At 38.2% G+C, this 25,521-nt stretch overlaps 1 protein-coding gene across 1 annotated transcript in view; it reads right to left on the bottom strand.

The window, feature by feature from the left end:
• The window catches only part of ipo11 (importin 11), a 139,581-nt gene that overhangs the window by 5,104 nt on the left and 108,956 nt on the right, over positions 1-25,521 (bottom strand). The gene's annotated exons all lie outside the window — the stretch shown is intronic.

Here is a 25,521-nt window from a genome sequence, read left to right on the forward strand (position 1 = left end):
CAAGAACATCAAAAACAAAGAACAGAGAAAAGATCTTGGTCTATTAAGAAAAAAATCACAGCTTCACTTAGGAACTGTCTAATCAGACATCTGCACATACATCATGAGTCGTGTAGTTGAGCAAACAAAGCACTGTGCAACTTATTAGTTTGCTGTCATAGACCACACTGTTGATGATGGGGGTGGTAATCAGTGCATGGTGTCCTTGAAGTCTTACAGAAAATGGGTATTGAACAAACGCCACTGTCTATCCATCGAAACCATTTCAAAGTCGAAAGTAAGAAGTGATGAGCAATTTCTTCTAAAATGGAGGCTGGTATTACATTTACGATATCGTATGTTCTCACTCATTTTCCCCCCTTTTGCTTCTTACTCCAGACCTAACTCCATCTCTCTCAATCTGACTCCAAGATTGTCTCCTGTGTGTGTGTGTGTATAAGAGAGAGTGTGTGTGTGTGTGTGTGTGTGAGATAGAGGGAGAAAATCAGAAAATTGTGAAATAAAAATTGCCTAAGTGGAATATCAAGGGAGAGCATCAAACATTTTTCTGTCAGATTTTTATACAATGCCACTCTCCTGTCTACTGAGCCTATGACCTGTTATATCGTTAATATCAAGAAAATCAATGCTAAATTTAGTCCAGAATCTAATAATAACACATAATGTCATCAGTTGCTCAGAAAAATAGATCACATAATACAAAGAGTTGCAGGAGACCTCTTCACCGCAGAAGTGCTCTCATCTATCAAACAAATACCACACAAATCCACTTAGAGAAGATAAGGAGAGAAAGATTGTCAGCCATTAAAAGGGAAAGAAGGAAAACAACTTTCTGGAAAAAGCCCGAATGAGGAGGCCTGCATGCTTCACAAGACGGGTGGCTATTTGGCTCGCTGTCATGGCAACACATCAAGTCCAAGGCATCGTGGATCAGGCAGACTGGCCGAGAACAGGCAGGAATGTGAGACACCACATGACAATTTAGAGATGAAACCTGTGGCATATAAATGATCTCTGGTGAAATGGTGTAATTGACACCACGCACACACAGAGCACACAAAACTGCTTGGCCTTTTAAAAAAAAAAAAAAAAAAAAAAAAAAAAAAAAAAAAAATCCATAGTATCAGTGCTGATCATGTAGAAGTTTAAAGGTATTTCTAAACAGTAAAAAGTAAATATTAACAACAATAATATGCTACAGTTTGATGCATCTGTATTATGATGATCCAACAATATAAACCATGTACAATTAGGCCAGATAGTGTATTTTTACTTTTGACACTTGATGATGCTAATACCTTTATATGTCCACTTAAGTGAAATTCTTAATGCAGTAATGGAGTATGTGTATAGTATGGCATTGCTACTTCTAAAACATGTCAGTACTTCTTCCTCCAGCAACCCTATAAGGTAGAATTATAGACTATAAATATTTATAAGACAAACTGTCATTTTAGAGATCTAAAAAGACAGTTAAGGCCACTTCCAATATTTACTTCATTACTTTTTAGAGTTTGAAGTTCATAGTAACTGAAATGAACTGTGTGTGTGTGTGATTCTCACACAAGATGTCGACATGGGCATTAAGTAAGGCATTAGTAGACAGAATCAGTGCGAGTGCGACTGAAAGGGCAGAACAACCATCCAACTCTGGTCACAGGACATATGGTATATTAATATAAACCATAGGCTCACTGACTTGGAAAAACTTTACTTTAACCTCAAGAACCAATATCATTCTAGGATTTCAGCAAATAAATACTGATGTGATGTAATAATACTCACCCTGCATTAAGGCCAAAATTGGTCAAATTATTGGCAGAAAACTGATGCTGCAGCAGTGTTTAAAAAAAAAAAAAAACGATTAAAACTCCTTCTCAAAGGTGAGCATTTTAAATGTACAGTAAACCAAATAAGTTCGGGACTGCTGATGAAGATAAAACAGCAATTTCAAATCATGTTTCACTCTTTCCTGATAAAAAATAATGAACTGGGCAAATAATCAATAAAAAATGAAACTGTTAATTGCACCCTTATCTAAACTAATAATAGTGCAATGACAAAGTACTGAATTTTCTTGCCAAAAAAGGTTAATAATAAATTAAATTGAGGTCTTCACTCAAAAACCACAAACAGCACTGAGTCACAAAACCTTAACCTAAATTCATATGTGTATTCATGTGTAGCAGATTTTTAAGCTCAAAAAGGGCGTAACAAGTCGTAAAATGATTGACATTGTGTCTAATGAAAACTGAGCTCGAAGAAGAAAATCATAAAAAACCCAGAATCACTCCATGCCATAGCTTTTCTTTCTACTTCTAATCGCTTTTGCTTTGTGGTGTGTCATTGCAACATCAATGCACTTAAAATGCTTTTGGGGAAATTAATCTCATACCTGTAACCTGTTGGTCAAGTTCTGGGTTTATGATGGGCTGAGAGAGGTCCATAGACGATGTGTGTGAGTTGCCAGGCAGGGTAGCATATATGTCTCAATTGTGAGTCACACTTTGTGAAAGACCATTAAAATCATTACATTTTGCCCCTGAGACATGGGATTACAAAGAAACTGACCAGCTTTGAACTGTGCACTATTAAAGGTTTGGATGGTAGGGTTGCATTAATCCCACTCACTCTGGGATTTTTAGATGTAATATAGGTAGGAGGGTGCAATGTGATGACGCAGGAGCTTTTTCTTCAACCCCAGCAACAGAGGAGAGGAGGATTATATAAAATGGTACCAATAACAAGAGGATTACAGGGTTTATTACAGCATTCCACTGCCCTCTGGCCTAAAACTGAGAAAACAGATATATATTCACAGTTCGCTGTTACAGTATTTGTCCTACGGGAGAATTTTAGTAAGTATCAACTACTAGTAGAGTTAAGACTGGCAAATTATAAATGCAGAGCTCTGGTTTCAGTATACTTTCAACATTAAAAAGAGGCATCAAATACATTAACTGCCTTTAGACACTTATAAACATTTGCTTACTTGAACACTTGTAGCTAGTGCATAGAAAAGTAAGAGGTTCTGATCTAAAATGAACCAATGTGAGTAGACAGACAAGCTATTCTAATCATACAACTGAATAACATTTAACTTAATTTAATTTGGACTATAGCAAATCAATATCAAACATCAATTTCTTCTGATATTGTGTTCAAATTTGGCATTAAGACATATTAGGGCATTCTGATCTTCTGTAGATATGAATACATTTGTTAAAATAAGTGGACAATCTGAAACGATCACAAAGAATTGAAGAAAAAAGCAATAAAGGGGAAGAGAAAACTGGAGGTGAAATATTGTTTAAAATATGAAAGAGGCAAACATGAGGAGTAAGTAAAATAGAATATATACAACTGAACAACAAGCACAACACATGTTTCCACTTCACCCACTCAAACTTCATCTGTCAAGAGTTTTTTCAAGGATCTCACAGCCCACAGCCCATCACACGCTGCTGTCCAAGCCTGAGAGACAGACAGGAATAGAAAAGCACCAGAAAACTGCTTCTGACGTAAAAAAGAGTTTGGTGAAGTTACCAGATATGGTCAGTTTTTACTACAGAGGTTAGCTTACCTCATTTGGACACAGATGTGTCATTTCCATTTCACAGTAATGTAATGTTCAAACACTGAGGAATAACATTGCCTTTTTTCTCTTGCAGATGGAGGTCAGGCATGATGTGTTCGAGGGCAACAGCAAGCCGAAAATTGTTAAGAGTAAACAATTTCTAATGCTTCCTGCCACTTGGAGTTTTCACAGACAATTCAAAAGCAAAAGAGAGATGAAGAGTTGTGCTCCAGTGCCCGTTGCTATTAGTATTGCAGCCAGTGAGGAACACTTTGCCTCAGTTTTTACAATGTGAAAGAACTCTTCAGCATCTCCTTCAACTAGACACAAACATTCACTGCTGCTTAGTTTATTCTCCCATTTGCTGTTCTTTTCTCAGAGGGTCACTGTGCTTTTTAATAAGTGCCACTCAGCTAAAACTTTGATTAAATAAAGCCTGTAGACAGACAGTGGGGATGAGATGGAGTGCCAAACACAGACTGTGTGACAGAAACATTGACTGTGTAACACAGTCGCTTGTCTGTCTGTACGCATGTTAAGAGGGGCAGAGACAAATGAAGAGAACACATGCTGCATGCTGACAGCCTGGAAACTCCATTTTGAGTCCAGCTATAGAGAAGAATAGTAAATAAAAAGTTGTCATCATTTAATAGACCACACATCAGTCTTGTGAAGCGTTTGTCTACAGTTTAAATTTAACATCAATCTTAATTTTACTGCTCTCGAGAGGAAATCTATTTAATAGTCAAGTGAAACATAGAGAAAACACATAAAAGATAAAACATATATCATCATGAAGATTTGCAAAATAAAAGCCAAACCCTTTTTTGCAAGATCACATAAAACAATACACATCAAGTAACAGCATGACATCAAATACAGAGTAGATCCATCCATCATCATCCAAACCCAACCAACCGTGGTTTAAGCATTATCATCACTCAGAGCTTTAATAGCATCAAATGACTCATCATGAGAATTTAACATTTTGATGGTGTGACAGATGAAATCTACCCCGGGGGTAGACCTGGTACTCCCCGACCAGATGGGAGAAATTCAACACTCGCCGTTCAGTTAAGCAGAGGACACTAGGACAACTCAAGCATTTAAATTGCTCTTTTGCAGAAAATGCAAGTTAATTGGCACCACTGAAGTAGTGGGTGGATGATTTTAGATTGATTTTCTGTGACATCGTCTGTCGATGCTCGAAAACAAGTTTAAAGCTTTGATGTGGGTTTATTGCCCACCATTAATCACTTATCACCTGCCTCTTAGAAATTACATTTATATACTACTAATTTGGTTGTGTAGACGCACACGATCCAGATATGAGCAATGGCGTGAAACTGTGCTGGGCCAGAGAAAGCAATTCAAAAGACCTGTCAAACAACTGCAGTCTCATACCTTATCTGTACCTTCATAAAACAATAACTTGAAAATCTCCACCAACACATGATGGATATGTAATAGCTACTGAGATTCCAAAGTAAAAAAAAAAGTTTCTGTATTGTGAGAAAATTGTAATAAAATGGTTAAAATAACCACATCAACAAAATTGAAATGCTACATTTGATGCATCTGAATAATAATGATTTAATAATATAATATATGGGCAATTATGCTACATAAGTAATTTTACTTTTGATAACTTGTGATAGATTATGAATATTTATAGCACAAATTTGGGATGTGTCATTCTAGAGATTTAAAAATGCAATTAAGGTCACATCCAATACTTGAAATTTGAAGTTTGTAGTAACAAAAAACATGTGTCTGTGTCTTTTCCAGTGACAGGCTGTTAGCAGTGATTCTCACACAAGATGTCAACATGGATTTTAATTTGGACCTTTCTGCCCCTGGCACCTTGTTGAAGGCATTAGTAGATGGAGTCAGAGACAGAGGGTAAGAGACAAAGAGGCAGAGGGTGAGAGAGAGAGCTCTTGGAGAGGAGACATCAATTGGCTTAGTTTCCACATCATTTCCAGTGCCTGTCAGCAAGCATAACATGTTGCCAAGAGTAAGATCTTTTGCCTTAAAATGAACTCTATAACAAAAAGCACCCACTGTCTTCATTTCATCTGCTGCCAACTCTGATAATACATTTTCACAGCATCCCAAATGTGTCCTGTAAATATGTTCATAGCCAATGTATAAAAACATGAAAACATGCCAGCCTTCTGCTTCAGGGGACAACATCTAATTTAAACATTTACCCCTCCAACACACACACACACGCACACACACACACACACACGCGCGCACACACACACACACACACACACACACATATACACCACTCAGCTTAGATGCTTTTTTCAATTAAGTATCTTGTCTTTTTTTTCAACACTAACAATGACACATAACATAATGATGACACTTATCACTTACAAACACACAAACTCATACATGGATAGAAACAAACACAGTCCCCCAAGTCCCATTCATAGTCCTATTCCCACATAATTGGATCTTGTTTGCAAAAACCTTTACCTGTTTTGGTCACAAGTTAAACTTATGGCAGAGCATTTTCCAGAACAGAATATACTCCAGACACTTAAAACTGTAAGAATCATTAAAAATTCATCTTGTACACAGTGAGACACTTAGACTGCACTTTAGTCTGCTTTGTTTGTCTGCATTTTGTGAGTAACATTTGTTTTTCTTATTTTAGTGGGACTGAAGATAAAAACCTGCCTTTAAATTTAACAAATTGTACCATTTTTTATTACTTTTGATATTAAGGAACAAAGTAATTTGAAGTAGTGTATATTAAGCAAAGGAAGAGGCTGATATTCAATTTATTTGATTTTGGTATTTACTCTTCTTTACTAATAGGATCTTTAAAATATTCCTGTTAATGCTTGAAGCCGCTATTTTTTCAGGTCAAGCAACTGCCCAATGGTTAATTATTAAGATTGTTTTAGGGTGAGCTGTATTAGTCGGGAGAGGTTTCAAGATTTGTGTGGGTGAGACGGTTGGCTGACTAATGTTTGCTGAGAGCTACACTTACCATTATCACTATTTGTCTTAGCTAATACAGCCGCTTCACTTAATGCTTCACGATGGATAGGGCCATAAATTAAAGAAGGAAGACAATAGTGAGAACAGGCTGTGCAGCTATATGTGAATGAGTAAGTAAGAGAGTGACAGAAAGGGAAAGAAAAGTAAAAAGACAGTTTTGATTCTAAAATATTGTTACCAGGGATAAATCCTCATTTATATTTAAGGATAATCAGCAGCATCGGCCTAGCTGAAGGGCTTGCGGCTTTAAATGAGGAAGCAATACTGCTGTGTGCATGTGTATATGAAATCAATCTCTTTCAAGCATGGAACATATATAGCATGTTCCTATTCACAGCCATGAGTAATAAATATTTTTGCTGCTTGTAAAGTGTAGCGCCTGATTGAGCCTGGATTTGTGCAGGCACCCTCAGGGTGTTTATACTCCTATAAGGGATCATCAGACCTTGGTACACAAACTGCATACTTCATTGTGTATACATTAGTACACCATGCTCTCCTGGGTATTGTGTATCCAATGTGTGTATGATGTATTTTTCTGACAGTATGTGGTGTGTGTGCACTCGTGCACATCGTGCACTGTTGACGAATATTATTGGACAGGAGCAGCAGCAGTCCCAATGGCAAAGTATATCCATTAGTCTCTGTCACAGCCCAGCTGCAGCTCCACATATTTAGAGGATAAGAGCTTGCTGACACTTCATCATTCACAAACTGAGCATCTAAAGTAGACCAATTAACCTCATGCAGTGTTAACAGCAGCCAGGGGGCTTATCTTATGATCTTCTGACCACGCCATTTAATAGAGACAAATAGTATATGAGTGTGCATGCACAGATTCTTTGAGTAGGCATGCACAGTACTTATTACACGTGCGCTTCAACACTCACAACACAATGTTATATTAGGGATATACAATGGTGTGAAAAAGTGTTGGCCCCCTTCCTGATTTTTTTTTTTTTTCATGTTTGTCACACTTTCATGTTTCATGTCATCAAACAAATTTAAATATTTGTCAAGGATAACACAAGTAAACACATCATGCAGTTTTTAAATGAAGGTTTTTATTATTAAGGGAGAACAAATTCCAAAACTACCTCGCCCTGTGTGAAAAAGTGTTTGCCCCCTAAATCTAATAACCGGTTGGGCCACCCTTAGCAGCAACAACTGCAATCAAGCATTTACGATAACTTGCAATGAGTCTGTTACGGCGCTGTGGAGGAATTCTGGCCCACTCATCTTTGCAGAATTGTTGTAATTCAGCCACATTGGAGGGTTTTTGAGCATGAACCACCTTTTTAAGGTGGTTGGAGGTGCCACAGCATCTCAATCGGATTCAGGTCAGGACTTTGACTAGGCCACTCCAAAGTCTTCATTTTGTTTTTCTTTAGCCATTCAGAGGTGGACTTGCTGGTGTGTTTTGGATCATTGTCTTGCTGCAGGACCCAAGTTCGCTTCAGCTTGAGGTCACGAACAGATGGCTGCTGGACATTCTCCTTCAGGATTTTTTGGTAGACAGCAGAATTCATGGTTCCATTTATCACAGCAAGTCTTCCAGATCCTGAAGCAGCAAAACAGCCCCAGACCATCAAACTACCACCACCATATTTTACTGTTGGTATGATGTTCTTTTTCTGAAATGTGTTGTTACTTTGTTTTTTTTTACGCCAGACGTAATGGGACACACACCTTCCAAAAAGTTCAACTTTCGTCTCGTCAGTCCACAGAGTATTTTCCCAAAAGACTTGGGGATCATCAAGATGTTTTCTGGCAAAACTGAGATGAGCCTTTATGTTGTTTTTGCTCAGCAGCGGTTTTCGTGTTGGAACTCTGCCATGCAGTCCATTTTTGCCCAGTCTCTTTCTTATGGTGGAGTCATGAACAGTGACTTTAACTGAGGCAAGTGAGGCCTGCAGTTCTTTGGATGTTGTTGTGGGGTCTTTTGTGACCTCTGGGATGAGTCGTCGCTGTGCTCTTGGGGTAATTTTGGTCGGCCGGGTATTCCTGGGAAGGTTCTCCACTGTTCTATGTTTTTGCCATTTGTAGATAACGGCTCACACTGTGGTTCGCTGCAGTCCCAAAGCTTTAGAGATGGCTTTATAACCTTTTCCGGACTGATAGATCTTTCTGATCTTTCTTTGTTTTTGAATTTCTTTGGATCTCGGCATGATGTCTAGCTTTGGAGGATCTTTTGGTCTACTTCACTTTGTCAGGCAGGTCCTATTTAAGTAATGTTTTAACTTTTTCACACAGGGCCATGTAGTTTTGGATTTTGTTTTCCCTTAATAATAAAAACCTTCATTTAAAAACTGCATGATGTGTTTACTTGTGTTATCTTTGACTAATATTTAAATTTGTTTGATGATCTGAAACATTAAAGTGTGACAAACATCCAAAAAAATAAGAAATGAGGAAGGGGGCCAACACTTTTTCACCCCACTGTATGCAAGATCCATGTATGAGGAATGAACAACATTTACAGTTATGATGTGATTAGATGTGTCATGTGGGGTTTTCTGGTCGTTTACATAAATCTCCAGTAGATTTTGACTAAGCCACAAAGGTGGAAATCTCAGAAAACCTGCACAGGGAAATGTCTTGGAAGCACCTGATCAATATCTACTGGTTATTAATATTTACAAATTCCTTCTAACTGTTGGAGCCTCAAACCACAGTATGATGCTCTCTATTCAAATTATTTAAAAGTTATCAGCAATATGCTGCTCCTTTTCTGGTTTCTTGCTTTTAGAAAAGCATTAATGCAAGACTCAAAATAGATTTCAGCCAATTTGAGTATAAACTGACTGACAAAGATGTCCGCCATGGTGATCATACACATGAATCATCCTCACAACCCTTAACCCCTTTTTCTTCTGCATGTTCCCATCTTTACACCTCGTTCCCCACACCCACTTTGTGCTTCTCTTTTTCTGTGCACCTCCAATGCTCTTCAACTTCACAGTTTTACTTCTCTCTCACTATTCCCTGAACAGCTCTTCTCTCTTCTCTCCACTGTCTAGTCTCATAGACTTCCACTTAACATCAATGGAAAAAAAAAAAACAGGTCAGAGAAGAGCAGCACACAGTTGCTGTCTGGCTGGCAGAAATCCTTGACCTTTTGCTCTTGTTACGTTTTTCTGAGCAGCGTGGTCTGTCAGATGACCTCTCATCTTGAATGTTGAGAGACCCTTTTAATGTTGTTGTGTTGTTGAGAGAGACAGAAATAGAGATAGACAGAGGGAGAGAGAAGCCATGAAGAGAGAGGCTATTTCATACAGGATGCTAACTCCAAGTCATTTATTCTTCTTTGGTCATTTCAATACCAATATCATGCACTTTTAAAGTATTTTGTGACTGACTTGCTTGGGTTTATCAGTTTCAGCATTGCTGAATATTATCAATTATATTATTAATGTAACTATTGCTCATCAAAACAGAGCATGCTATGGTAATTTCCTGCAAGACTATGCAAACAAGTATGAAAAGAAGTGAAAATGTGTCACTAACACAGAAGTCAGCTAAATGATAATTGTGACTGCACCAGTTTGTATAATTGTTCTGTTTCTACCATAAAACACATGCCGTGTTTTTATGCAAGATATCAAACATCAAAATAATTCAATTATTTGCAAATTTCATGGTAATTATATTTTAAACAGCCACCGTAATAGCGTCATGCTGGAAAGCAGTTTACACTTTATACTGTAGTTTTAGAAACTCAATTTCCTGACAGCAACGGTAAACAAAAACAAAGACCCATATTACAGTGGCAGTGAAGCAATTAGCAAATATGTTTGGATGCTGCTCAGATGGGAAATGATCTGTATTGCTAGTGAAAAACATGTAAACTTTTGCTGAGGAATGATAATGGTTGATTTAGAGTTTTAAACATTTTTTACATAAAGGCAGCATTTGTAAGTATTTAAAAACTTTCTGTGGTTCAGCGCTTTGGGAAATTTGAGCCATAGTGAACATAAAATACTGTAATTACTACCACATATCCTAGAACGCAAAGAAACTATGAAAATTAACACATACAGTTTAGAAACTGGGAAAAAAATATCCCACTGGGAAAGAGAGAAGGAACATTTTCAGAAAAATGGGTGTACTGTGTCTGTGGTATTACAGCGCTGCCTCAGAACTTATTAATTGTATAGCCTCAAGAGAAATACTGCCAATGTTTGCAGAGTGGGTGCAAATTCTATATACCATTAGTGGTTCCCAGTATTACAGTCCCCCAAATTTATTTTCCAATCCTCCCTCTATGTGAAGACTCAAAGGAACTGTTCCTGAGACGTGGACTTGTGTGTGTGTGTGTGTTTGTATGTATGTACATGGGATGCATGCACACACACATATAATGATCCCATGCGAAGTTCAGTTACGATTGTAACCTGCAAGCAACACATTGTGGCATTGATAAAGGGGAAAGTGCAGCTACTGAACTTTGTAGAGTGGTGTTATATTTGTGATGCTAAAGGCCTGAGGGAAAAAAACAGCAGATAAGAAGAAAAAGCATCAAAAACTGAAACTGTCATTTACCAAAAGGAAGGAGTGTAAGAAGCGTGGAGAAAAGGGTCGTGACCACATTTAATGACAACTGGCAAAAATGTCACAGCTGGTTAAGGTTTGAAGAAGAAAACAACAAAATGCTTTTGGCAAGACCACTTAATTTCAGCAGTGGAAAACTCTGAAACATTATTTTCCTCTTCAGAAAAGGAACCTGCTGCAGAATTTGGACTCTCACACTAAGTTTTTTGATTTTCTTGAGTTTTTCCTGACGTAAAGAATAAATATTAATCATAATTGTTAAATGTCAAGTCCTAATTTTTCAAATTATATCTAATGTCTGACACTACCAACCTTAGAGCCAGGTTGCTGGCATGAGTAAAAACGAATATATGAATATCAGTGGGAAATGAAGTAGCAATGTAGCAGTGAGCAGGTAGAACTCAGTGTTGTATAAAGACTGTAACAGTATGAAATGTTTAGTTCCTGCATGGATTACCACAAGTACATAGTTGAGGTCAGAAAAATATTATTGCTTAGCCAAAAATTACAACTTCACTAAGGTTTAGGTACCATTTTTGTCACATTTACAGTAATAGCCACTTCATTAAGAAAATGGAATGATTATTGTTCTCATTAAAATACATCTACATTAACTCTCAGTAGGAAATGGAAACCGACATCAGTCTACCACATTTGGAGTTTTGACCCAGTGAAAATGTCAGTCCACTGCTGAAGAAAAGGAGAAAAAACCTGAAATTTCAAGGAGCCCAAAAGAGGAAGTATCCTAGTTTTAGCGCTGACAGGCATATACAGTGGGTACAGAAAATATTCAGACCCCTTTAAATTTTTCACTCTTTGTGTCATTGCAGCCGTTTGCCAAAATCAAAAAAGTTCATTTTATTTCTCATTAATGTACACTCAGCACCCCATCTTGACAGAAAAAAACAGAAATGTAGAAATTTTTGCAAATTTATTAAAAAAGAAAAACTGAAATATCACATGGTCATAAGTATTCAGACCCTGTGCTCAGTATTGAGTAGAAGCACCCTTTTGAGCTAGTACAGCCATGAGTCTTTTTGGGAATGATGCAACAAGTTTTTCACACCTGGATTTGGGGATCCTCTGCCATTCTTCCTTGCAGATCCTCTCCAGTTCTGTCAGGTTGGATGGTGAACGTTGGTGGACAGCCATTTTCAGGTCTCTCCAGAGATGCTCAATTGGGTTTAGGTCAGGGCTCTGGCTGGGCCAGTCAAGAACGGTCACAGAGTTGTTCCGAAGCCACTGCTTTGTCATTTTAGCTGTGTGCTTAGGGTCATTGTCCTGTTGAAAGGTGAACCTTCGGCCCAGTCTGAGGTCCTGAGCACTCTGGAAGAGGTTTTCTTCCAAGATATCTCTGTACTTGGCCGCATTCATCTTTCCTTCAATTGCAACCAGTCGTCCTGTCCCTGCAGCTGAAAAACACCCCCACAACATGATGCTCCCACCACCATGTTTCACTGTAGGGATTGTATTGGACAGGTGATGAGCAGTGCCTGGTTTTCTCCACACATACCACTTAGAATTAACACCAAAAAGTTCAATCTTGGTCTCATCAGACCAGAGAATCTTATTTCTCATAGTCTGGGAGTCCTTCATGTGTTTTTTGGCAAACTCTGTGCGGGCTTTCATGTGTCTTGCACTGAGGAGAGGCTTCCGTCAGGCCACTCTGCCAATAAAGCCCCAACTGGTGGAGGGCTGCAGTGATAGTTGACTTTGTGGAACTTTCTCCCATCTCCCTACTGCATCTCTGGAGCTCAGCCACAGTGATCTTTGGGTTCTTCTTTACCTCGCTCATCAAGGCTCTTCTCCCACGATTGCTCAGTTTGGCTGTACGGCCAGGTCTAGGAAGAGTTCTGGTCGTCCCAAACTTTTTCCATTTGAGGATTATGGAGGCCACTGTGCTCTTAGGAACCTTGAGTGCTGCAGAAATTCTTTTGTAACCTTGGCCAGATCTGTGCCTTGCCACAATTCTGTCTCTGAGCTCCTTGGGCAGTTCCTTCGACCTCATGATTCTCATTTGCTCTGACATGCACTGTGAGCTGTAAGGTCTTATATAGACAGGTGTGTGTCTTTCCTAATCAAGTCCAATCAGTTTAATTAAACACAGCTGGACTCCAATGAAGGAGCAGAACCATCTCAAGGAGGATCAGAAGAAATGGACAGCATGTGAGTTAAATATGAGTGTCACTGCAAAGGGTCTGAATACTTATGACCATGTGATATTTCAGTTTTTCTTTTTTAATAAATTTGCAAAAATTTCTACATTTCTGTTTTTTTCTGTCAAGATGGGGTGCTGAGTGTACATTAATGAGAAATAAAATGAACTTTTTTGATTTTGGCAAATGGCTGCAATGACACAAAGAGTGAAAAATTTAAAGGGGTCTGAATACTTTCCGTACCCACTGTATGTATTAGCAGAGTCAATAGGAAATAGTTTGTTTTCACAGTGGTAAAACCAAACTATGGAGAAAGACAATGGCAGTTTTGTACAGATTGCCAGAACAGGCATGATCTGGGCCACACAACCTCCTTTTACCATGAAGAGCTGACCACACAGAATTCATACAGAAGGTAGGAAATATATAGAGTTAAAGCTCAGCCTCATAGAGGACAAATTTGTGAAATTACTGAAAAAAATGTCGACAACAGCCACAATAAAGTCATTCCTACCCCACCTTCCTATTTTTTTAACCTTTTATAATTTCCTCCTTCCTTGTTTACTTTCCTCTCCTCTCTACTGCACTCTATTTTACCCATATCCCCTCTGCCTTCCCCTTACAAAGTCCTCAGAGAGACACAATCTCATCTCACTTCTCCATTCCTCTCCTCTTCTCTGTCATTAAGATGCAGTGCAGGGAAGTGATTGCTGCCCCAAACCCCAGAGATATCCAGAGGATCCACATACATGCTGTTGGTAATGGTTCAGCATACACAACAAGCAACATAATACGGGCAGATCATTCACAGATGGCTGTGTACGGGCAACAATTTCACACAATATAGCTTCTTTATTTAAAAATATGCAATCCATCCTCTTCTTCAGAGGGTGTTGTTCTGTAATGTTGTTTTTCTTAACCAAGCCATCAAGTCTTAAATCTGAACCCACTATAAACTCATTCTCTGTCTTTCACAGAAAAGAAAACTTTGCAATACATGTGAAATATCAAAAATACAAATACATTAAGCTTAGTCTTGTAAAATCACGTGTTTCATTGGTAACTATGTAAGTGTGGAAGTAGTGAACTGATAGCAGTGCAGGAGAATAGAGGCAGAAAATGTCAAAAATATTACATGTTCTTGTTAAGAAATGTGTCTACCTTCTGCATCTGCCATCTCCATCAGTGCAGTGTAAGTATCAAACTCTCTTCCTCTTTACATAAAAGTATTCTGTGAATATAGGTGCAAAAATCCTATAGAGTTGCTGTATCTTAGAGCCTCACTGAGCCACAATCTAGGTCTCTTTTATCTCCCAGAACAGTTATGATCCATTAAGTACCTATTTCTCTTTCTCTGTGATTAATTCACTCACACAATTATTATCTTTCTAGTTTGCCTCTCATCTCTTCCTATTCTCCCTCACCATTTCGTTCTTTCTATTTCTGTCTGACTGTCTCTGGCTCCCTCTCCCCCCAGCTCCAGATGTGCAGTATCTCCACTCAAAAGCGTTTTTCCCTTCCAGGGTACAATAAACAGTTGTTTGCACAGTGGAATAACAAAGATTGTCACCATGGATACTCTTGCATCCCGTGAGCGCTGAGTGGCCCTTTCCGATTTCTAAAAGGAGCAATTATCTGATGACATCAAAGACAGGCGACGGCATAAAAAGGCAAAGCGAGGGAATTGGGCCCAAGCCATTTATCAGACAGGTGGAGGCAGGGACTGGTTCACCTTATTCAGCTGGGATAACCACCTTCAAGCAACAAGCGTTTACCACAAGGGTCCCGAGACAGTTTTATAAACAATGACATTCTGCTTGAAATGACCTGGATTTCACAAAATATAAGGAAGAGTGTGTTCTACAAATGCGAGCCAGGAGAGGAAGTATAACTGTTGTATCTGTATATCTCAGCTAAAACATTAACGCCACATCACAACATCTCTGCATTATTGTAATAGATGCAATTACACAATCGCAATAAATGTTTATAGGCATGATATCTAGAACTTCTTATGTTGAGCACATACATTCAGTCAACCCAAATAGACACCAGTTTTATTACCATGATGCATGTCTGTGTCTTTACAGACACGATACATAGAGCTCTTAGGCCACAGTTTACTAATGTAACTTTGAGTAGTTAATTATTGTATCATGCAGATACAGTGAATCACATATGCACTTATGGGAGCAACACTGCAATCAATTGGTGGTCATATCTTCATCTGTGCTACTATAGACTTAACTGACAACCCCCTTATTCCTCAAGTTAAATTGGTCCTTTGTGAATATAAAATGACACATAAATGAGCAGGAAGCCTGCTGGGCCATCACCTCTCTATTATGCTGACATATAAAGTCAAAACGTGTGAAGGAAGACTGTTTTTATTTTTGTAGAAAAGAAGTTCAGACACTGATGTTACATACAGTATAATTTCCCAAAATATAGCCATTATAATGAGCTCCAACTGAACCACAAGGGCCTTTGGGCAAGTCAACATTGAATGTTCTTGACATTTTCATTTTAACATTAGTGATTGCAATGCTGCTCCCTTAAGAGCTGGTATTTTCATATCATGGAAGCTAAGAACTCTGAAATAATTTATCGTCCATGGAGATGCAATCTCATTATAACCAAGAGATGTTGAGCTTTGGCAGAGTACACTGTAAAATATAAATTGCAACCTGCTTCCTCGAAGAGCTTTACACAATTAAAATCATTTTACACGTGTGACAAACACATCTGAAGGTGTCTCTGTCACACTAGTGCTGAGAATTATTGATAATTAAGTTGAGTGGTTTCAGGACACACAGTAAAATAACATGTTACACTATAAAACCTGTAGCTGATTTAAAAAGCCCATTGAGACAAATTTGTGATATTGAGTTATATTAATACAACCTGACTTGACTTGTAGGTATTTTTTAAGAAGGATGTCAGAGCTCAGGTAGAGTCAGAAGAGAGTCAAAAAACACAGTGAGATCCCACAAGTGAATTAAGTGCAACAGATTCCCTGTATTCGAAAATGTGAAGAGATGTGTCAGGCCTGGGCTGAGAACAACACTCTCCTCAACTGAACAGTTACTGCATCACAAGTTTCTCTATAAAGCATTTCAGGATTAGTTTGATTGTACAAATGGTCTCACATTTACATCTACAAGCATGGGGCAGATCCTGTGTCCAATGAAAGGCCTCAATGTGCTCACCATTCATTTTCTGTCGCTTCTCTAGGATCATGTCACAGCGGCAGCAGTGTTCAATAAAGCAGTCCAGACAATATCCAGCTCTTCCTGGGGAATCCAGAGTCATTCTCAGACCAGATGAGATATATCATTTCTCCAGCCCGTTCTGAGCCTACCCCGGGACTTCCTACCAGTTGGATGTACCTGGAAAACCTCCAATGGAAGTTGTCCAGGATGCATCCTAATTAGATACCTGAACCACCTCAGCTGGCTGCTTTTGGTGCAAAAGAGCAGCAGTTCTACTTCTCTTCTCTTCTATTGTTTTGTTCAAATTCTTCAGACGATATCGGGAGCCTCCTTTTCAGTGGCAGAACAATGAGCTGACTTAGCCTAAGTTTTTGTAATTTTCCAGACAGTCATGCCCACTTCAAGAAAAAATTGGCCGATTGTGCAGAAGTATAAAAGAAGGAAGGGCTTGGACTACTCTCAAGCTGCTTTGCCATTCCTCACATTACTTTGGTCACTATCTATGTAAACAGCTGAATGCAACACTATGCCTTCACAGAGAGACTGGACGTATGCCCCATTATTCCTATTTGCAGAATTTTTCCAATTCTCAAATGCTGGTTGAATTTCAACCTGGAGGTATAAGGATGCTTATAGCCTTGGTCCCCCTTCTAGCATAACATGGTGTGGTGTATGTAAGCAGGAGCTGGCAGTCTGAGAGTTCCATGTGAAAATTTAAAGCCCAATCAACGGCACTGGTTCAGCCCAGCAGTTAAGAATCGACAGGGGCAGCAGTCCAATGACTGCCTGTGCAGTAGATTCAAGGGCATCAGCAACAAAGCAGTTACAGCTGGCCAACCTGTAATTGATAAAAACCTGCAGCTGATAACAAGAAAAATGATGAAGAGGGCAGATTTAATGAAGTGAGTAGTGTAAAATGGACTTTGTGGAATAGTTAACAGCCAAGTTTTGACAAATATTTACATTCAAATTCTTCATAGCTTTGTGGAAGTATAAGTAAATTATAAATGTATTACATTTTAAAATGTAAATGGATGTGATATATTGAACACTGGCCCAGTGAGGTCGCTTCACTGCTTGGAAGGAGAATAGCAGAATAAATTAGAGTTGGCTATCTCATATTTTTATGGCTGAAGAGTGTCATACAGTGTGGGGTCTGAAGTTCACAAGGTTGTGCAGACACTGTTCATTTTCAAGCACGGGCAATAACTGCTTAGGTCATGACAAATAGCTTGGTAATAAATGGTGACAGTAGCCAGGTTTATTATTAGATAATGAGGAACAGTCCAGAGATTGTGGGGGTTTATAAGGTGTGAATCAGAGGAGAAATGAAATGGGACCAAGAACCTAAAGGATTCTATGCTGCAGTTTCACATAATCTTCTCTCAGCATGTGTAAAACACACAGAAATTCAAGTCTGTGTGTTGTGCAAACAGATGATGTACATATGACATATGTGTCACAGAGGTTTTCTACAATCACTTTAATAATGTGTTAATAAAATGTTGCTTTAACTATTTAAAAAATAAAAAGCATTTTCCATGAATTCAGAGAAGATATATATAAAAATTCAATGGTCCTAGAACTCCTCACAATTACGATATAAGAATTCCCAGAACATTCAAATCATGGAGAAGGACTCATGGTCATTGTATTTGCAAAAACACAAACTATTAAAACATAATTCAAAACACACTTGAAATGTCAACAGCATAAAATTATTCATTTTCAGGGAACTCCAGTAACTCCTGGGAAACAAGAGGGTAAGGCCTCCCTGAAGAGCAACTCAACAATCACACTGTGTATGCAAAGGTGAAGCATCTGAAGATGTACTGTAGTCTCAACAATCTCAAGTACTGTACAGGGACTGACTGATAGGCTTAAATACTGCTCAGAGGTCTGGTGCGTCTAAACTGGAGATCTGCCTGTGTTGATCCAGAGACTGACAGCGCTCCTGCCATTGACAGGCAGCCTGGAGATGATGGTACAGACCAGAATTAATCTCTTCTTGTTCAGAATGAGATTTCTAGAAAAAAAATCATTCAGTATTTTTCAAGATTCAAACTGTGGCTGCTCCTTTGAGCGATGGACACACCACTTGATCATGGTTCAAATAACCTTTTTTTCTTCTTCTGTTGTTGCTTTTTCTTCCTTCTCCTCTTTTAATTTCATCTGCAGCATTATTCCACTTTATTTCTAGCTGTTTTTTCCTCTGCTGCTTAATCAATTTACTATGATTTCAAGATATAAAATTAAATATGAAAAAGTCCAGGAGGGGGTGAATATAGTTTAGTTTCAGTGGGCTACCATGACAAGTAAATAAACACACTTATTTGTGTACACTATAAAGGCAGACGCGTTATAAAAGTTAAATAGATTTAAGATAAAATATATCACATTATTGCATTATTAAAATCATATTGCAAAGAGAGGAATATGAATAATTTAGAAACTATTTTCAGCATGCACATTTCTTGTTTTCAAAAGCTTTATTCACTCTAGTTTCTTCCCTGTTAGAAACCATGTCTGATTAATGATTAATGCCTGTGATCGTTTCACTCGCCAATATAAGCAAGAAAACATAAGTATTATATGTAGAAATTACAATATTTATGACGAAGCACTGCCTGCAGTTAGTGCATTGATTCCAATGTGAGTGGACTGCTGCACACAGTAATCCTAGCCCTCTTTGATGTTTTAATCCATCGTGTGTTCATGTATTTGTAATATACTTTTTTTTGACCGTATAAACGATTGCACACACACACACGTAGCTAACAATCTGCTACTGAGCTGCAGGTTTATCTGAACCCCTGCTATATATTAACATTCTTGTTGACAAAAACCTCATCCTACCACCTTCACGTGACCAATGTGTGACCAATTTCGGTGTACTAAGTATGAAAACATGGGATGTGTTCTGATTACTGTGTCTTTATGTGTGAGGGCCCTTTTTCTGGCATGACTTTCTTTAAAACAGGGGTTCTACATTTTAACATACACATCATAGTTATAATAAAGCCTGAATGTGGCAAGGCAAGGCAAGTTTATTTATATAGCACAATTCATACACACCATAATTCAAAGTGATTTACAGAAATAAGTTAAAGTTAAAAGTTCCTATGCAAAAATCAGAATTAGAACCAGCAAATAGTAGCAAATGGTTCTTTCCTGTACAGAAACACACAGGAAAGAAAATCCTTTTACAGTGAGCAGTCTGTCCTTAGGTGTCGTCTTGTGAAGAGAAAGTCAGCACACACACATATATAGAAATACTTAATTAACATGCCATCTGTACCCTGGGCCCACCGGTGGGCCTGAAACTGTAGGAACTGTGGTTCCAGATGTATTACCAAAAATCATCGGCCAAATTTGAATAAAGTCACAACAAACCAGAAAGTGTTTCCTTTTCAATGATACCAAGCTCATCAATATAACCCTTAAAATGTAAGTACAACTGCTAGTTTAATTTGGGTAGGCAAAAGGAGGGTAGGTAACAGTTTTTTTTTTAAGAGTGGGAAATCTGCACACTTCATATTCACAGAGGAGTACACCTGCAGACTACTGTGTGTTTAGAAACAGCTTTATAAATAACCACGAAGGGGAACGAGCCATGTCTAAGGCTTACATAAACCTTAACTTTCCTTTGATAAGAAAACTGTACAGCAGAAAGCAGGAAGCTCAGGCCGTGAGAAAGCCCTTAGGGATTTCTCATTGAGCGTTCAATGCATTTCAAGCACATACAGTCGCTCTCCAGATAGCATCTCTCCATTCATAATTCATATACTGTAGATGGGAAAAAAAAGAGCATAACTGTAGGTAAATAAATCTGCTTCAACTACTTCGCACTCAACTCCATAATTATTATTCACTAAATATTCTGCTTCTTAGTCTTTCAGTCTGTGAATATATCTTCCTTGTGACTACCTCTCCTTGCATCTGTGCCTAAGTTTTCAGAAAGACTTTAACTTCAAAGTGCAATCAGCTGTAATCTGTATTCATAAGGTGGATGTAAGAGGTGGCAAGAGGAAATAAATCAGTGGAAAAATAATGGAATTTTTCGTCACCTAGGTTATTGGATATGGGAAGGAATGTGTTGCTTACACACACAACAGTGTGCACACATTCAAGTGTATTTAGATCTTTCAATGCCATATACAAATGTGTAGAAATAGTGTACAATACATGTATGTACAGTGCAATGGAAATGCTCACATGCCTCGCCACATGGGAAATATAAGCCAACATGTGCTGGACATATTCAGCGCACAATGCCCAAACATTCACACAACAGGCATTAGCTCTTCAATCTCCTCTGCTGGCAGACTTCATTCATCACTCCATCCTCTTTTTCTCACTCTAATCCAATCCACTACACCTCTTCCTACCCACTACAACTCTCTCCCTGCATATCCCCCATGAGAATGTTTTAACAAATCTTTCATCTTATCCATGAGTCAGTCATCTGCTCATTTTTCTCCCATCTATAATCTTGGACTCTTATATTCTTGGTTTTAACTGCATGTCACCCTTTATCTTCTCTTCCTCAAAAGCTCAGGAATAGAAAGAGAGAAGAATAGCCAGAGATCTCATGTTGTCTCATCTCACGTTGCATTTCCCTCACAAGCACACGCTGTTAAAGCAAATGCAGACATGCAGTGTGCTCACATTTATTCTGTTATTCCTCTTTGACAAAGCGTTAAATCTATGAAGCTAGGAAAAAATGTCGGACCATTCTTCCATGACATGTATTATTACAGTGACATTTCAAAGTCATCTTTAAATACCCCTGCCAGCGAATAACCACCAAAGTTGAATCTATTAGGTTTTCAGCATAAATTCATTATTAGAAACATTTCTTTGCAGTCAATCTGTCACACAGAGACCGATGTTTGAAATCATGATGACACAGGTGAAAGATGTTACCAGCACATCATCCAAAGATCACTGAACATATTTAGGGACTCAGGTAAAACCAGATCAAGAGAGTTTTCCTATAAGAGCTTTCCTATACAAAAATGCTCTGCTTCTTTCTTAAGGAGATTCAGTGGTATTATTTCAAAATTGTAACAATTCAATCTCAGTTTTAATATCTTTTTTTGCATGATTTTTAGATCACATAGTGCACATATCTTACTAAGCAGACAATACTGTTGAGCTGACCCTCTTCACAGTTTACTGGTTAAATTGCCATAGCCTGATTGCATTCAGTATTCAAGGTCCTGGCAAAATCAGAGGGGACTGACAGGAGAAAAGTGACAGAAAAAAAAAAAAAAGTATTTTCATACCAGTTTCTAAAAAAAGACTCAAGAGGTTGACAGGTTAGTGGGGAAAAATGATGTTCAATCAAAAATCTTTGGTCCAAAAATGCAGATTTTATTTTCAATGATAATGACTACAATTACTGTTGTTTGCAGTGTTGCCTTTCTAGTGACACTGATTGATTCAGAGTTTTGTTGAGAAACGCAACATACCATAGTTTGTCCTTTTCACAGCCTACTGAAAAACATTGTAGGAATACCTATTCCAAACACATGCAGCTGAAAATAAACTCAAAATACTCATTTGTGGGGTGCTACTGGAATGTCTGCCACTTATTGCACTTTATTCGGATGGTAGGATTAACACTTAGCAGGTGTTTTGATTTACAGGACTGTAAATGCGTGCACTATTGTGAATACAAAAATATCCCTCCACAAACATCTGAGCTCCCGCTGACAGCAAAGACCACCAGCTTGTCTCTCAGAGATGAAGAGAGGAATTCCTTTGGGTGTTGAATGAATGTCACTCTGATTGGTGTTGACTGCAGTAGAAAATTATCATGGTCATGGAGTGCAGTCAGGTTTAAGGTCACAAACAGCCAATGAGGACTTTCTGGATTTCAAACCTCAAATTGTACTAATACAGCTATTACAGATGTACCCATCAAACTATGACAGCTACTTATTATTGTTATGACTGCAAAATTGAAGTAGAGTGATGATGATAGATGTTCTTTGATCATGCAAATGGCATAGATGTAAAAAGAACAGAAAGCATTATGCACAGTAAATTGAGTCTATTTAACATTACTTGGCGTGTGTGAAATATGCTGTTAACACATTAAACACCTGTGTTTTTGTTGAGTCAACAAATCAAGTGCCTAAATCCACTGGAATTTCCTATACGGCCATGACTATTGGCTGATCTCCATCCTGGATGGCTGAGAAAACAACATGCAGGACTCTTCCTTCAACATTTCAAATCGGCACATTGACAATTTCTCTGGTACATTCACATTTGTTATTACAACTGCAATATTAACCACACACTGAGTTGGTGTTAACAGCCTGATGCACTGACTGGGAGGTGAAAGCAAGGCTCTACTAATCATTCCTGTGCTCTCAATGACAAACTGATAATGGCCATTTAACAAAGTGATAACATTTTAAGAGGGTGCTCGGGCTGAGGCTCTTTTTTTTCTATTTTCTTTCATCTGTTTATTTCTTAATTTTCTCTAAAAGCAAATTAGCCTTTTGACACTAGCACTACATATGTCAGAGTTAAGGAATGTCTCTGTTCTGTTCTATGTCAATACTTCTCTAAGTGTGTCTATGTTTGCGGGCAGAGACAGATAATCATATGTGATTACTGCCAAAAGTGTTAATGTGCAATTGATTCATTTGGTTTGAGACCTCAAGCAGGTGTATTGATTAGCATTGCAGACAACAGGTGGCAGGCTTAAAACTAGAACGGAACTTGTTTACGTCTGCTTTTTCCCAGATTTCGCTGCCATCCCTCATTATTCACAATTTATGACTTTGCATATTATGTCAGCACTTTATATCAATATTTATTACTGCTTTAGATTGAGAAATTGCTTCACAGCCACCGCCTTGGAGGAAAGTGTTTTTCCTTAAAATCCAATTACTTCTCCTAGTTATCATTTAGTCAGGAGGGTAAACCAATTTGAAAAGGGAGAGAGGCCTTGATGGAATTGTTTGTGTGTGGCACGGCTATACTTTGTGAGGACCAGTTTGAGTTTCATAGCATGGGAGTGAGGACATTTTGGCTGATCCTCACTTTTTCACACACCTTCAGTTGACACAACAGTTGTTTCAGTGTCCAGATTAGGTATTAGGGTTATGGTTAGAACTAGGTTTAGGTTAGGTTTAGTGTAAGGTTTGGCGTTAGGCATTTAGTTATGATAGTTAAGGTGATGGTAAGGGAATGAGAAGGGTAAGGGGCTAGGCAATAGCAAAGATAGACATATAAATGTGTGTGTGCTTATGTAATGCTCTCTATAGTCTTTATTGGGAATTCTCACTCAGATGTGGTGACTACTGTACCAGTGACTCCTCCAGCTGCCTGGATAACTGGTTTGATTGTGGTCAATAGCTAACCAATCCACACACTGTCTGTCTCACTGCAGAATTTTCTGTGACTGATGAACCGAGTTTTGTGTGTGTGTGTGTGTGTTGATGGTGGTGTAGAGCGTGGGGTGGGGGCTGGGGATTTGGAGGTGGACAGCCTGTTAAGATCATTCTCCTGTGACAGACCACTCGCTCTCTTCCTCTCTGCTCTCAAAGTCAACTCATTGCGCTCTCATTTCACACTTGATGGCAAATGGAAAGGGGGAAAGAAAAACGAGAGCAGGGAGGAGTGAGAGAGAGGAGGAAAATATGTTTTTGGACAGTGAGTAGGAAGGATGGGATGAGATGGAGAACAAAGGTCAGGGAGGGGTCAGAGGAGGACAAATGAGAAAAGTTGTTATGGTGCTGGAAAGAAGAGAAGGATAAAAAAGATGAAATGTGCTGCCACAGGTAAAATACTTCTTAAAGTACTTCTATCTTTCTACCTACATGAACAAGTTAGTTATTTGCATTTAACATGTTTAATACATTTTCAGCAATTCACCTAAACTGGAAGCTGAAAGGGAAAATCAGTAACCGCTGACAATGCTTTTACTGACCTCCAGTGGTTTAACTTCTTACTGGGTACTAGAATTCTGCTCCGGGATGTGTCAGTACACCTTGAATCCCAGATGGGTGTGGTGACGTACAATTTTTCCAACCACACCCAAACATGCCAGAACATCCTAATACTGCCACACTTTGAAACACACCAAGCTTCACTGTGATATTTATAGTTAAATGCATTGCTGGCCTCTTGAGAAATTTAGGGTTGAACACATTCGACCAAAGGCATTTCTACTTAAGTCAGAATTATATTTTATACTTCGAATTTTCTGAACTTTTTCAGATCAACAGCTGTCTAGTAACCCTCTAACTTTGTTTGCTGAAATCCAGTAACTTTGCTTTGCTGGGAGAATTTCCTTTAAGTCACAGTTTTGTACTTTTTCTCTGGGGCATTCATTAATTATCTAGTGAAATACTTCAACTGTAGAGGAAAAACTTTTGCTCATTAGATATGCAGACTGAGTTGTATTGATAAGAAAACTGCAGTTTCAGCATGTTTCACGGAGAGCTGCTGAATTTAGGTATCACATCAGACAGTTATTCAGAAAATATGATAAAGACAGTAATTATAGTACAGTGCAGCATGTAATTCCTAACTGTTTCTAATCTCTGGTGACCCAGCTTTATTTTCTATAATTAACACTGCATGTATAATAAAATAAATGACTTTTCAGTCTGACTATAGTATAACTCTATTTTAAAAATGTGTATGGGGCAAACTATTCAAGATAATTTCACATACAAATTTAAATGGTAGGAAATTAAACATTTATCATTTTTAAAAGCATAATTCATGCAACATTAAATCAAAAAGATCATACATTTTAAGTACTGAGAAATTTTTCTTTAAAGCTCCAGCTGTGCAATTCAGCTAGTCTTAATTGCTGTGGCATCTGAAGAATATGTTGCTTATTTGATCTAAAATATTGAAAATACTTTAATTACAGTACATTATAACAGCATAAAACACAGTATGTGTTTTAATAACAATACACATCTCAATAATCATGTTCCCCAGAATTGTACACTGTACTCAACAGCCAATA

This window comes from Mastacembelus armatus, chromosome 9 (assembly GCF_900324485.2).
Source record: "Mastacembelus armatus chromosome 9, fMasArm1.2, whole genome shotgun sequence".
NCBI lineage: Eukaryota > Metazoa > Chordata > Actinopteri > Synbranchiformes > Mastacembelidae > Mastacembelus > Mastacembelus armatus.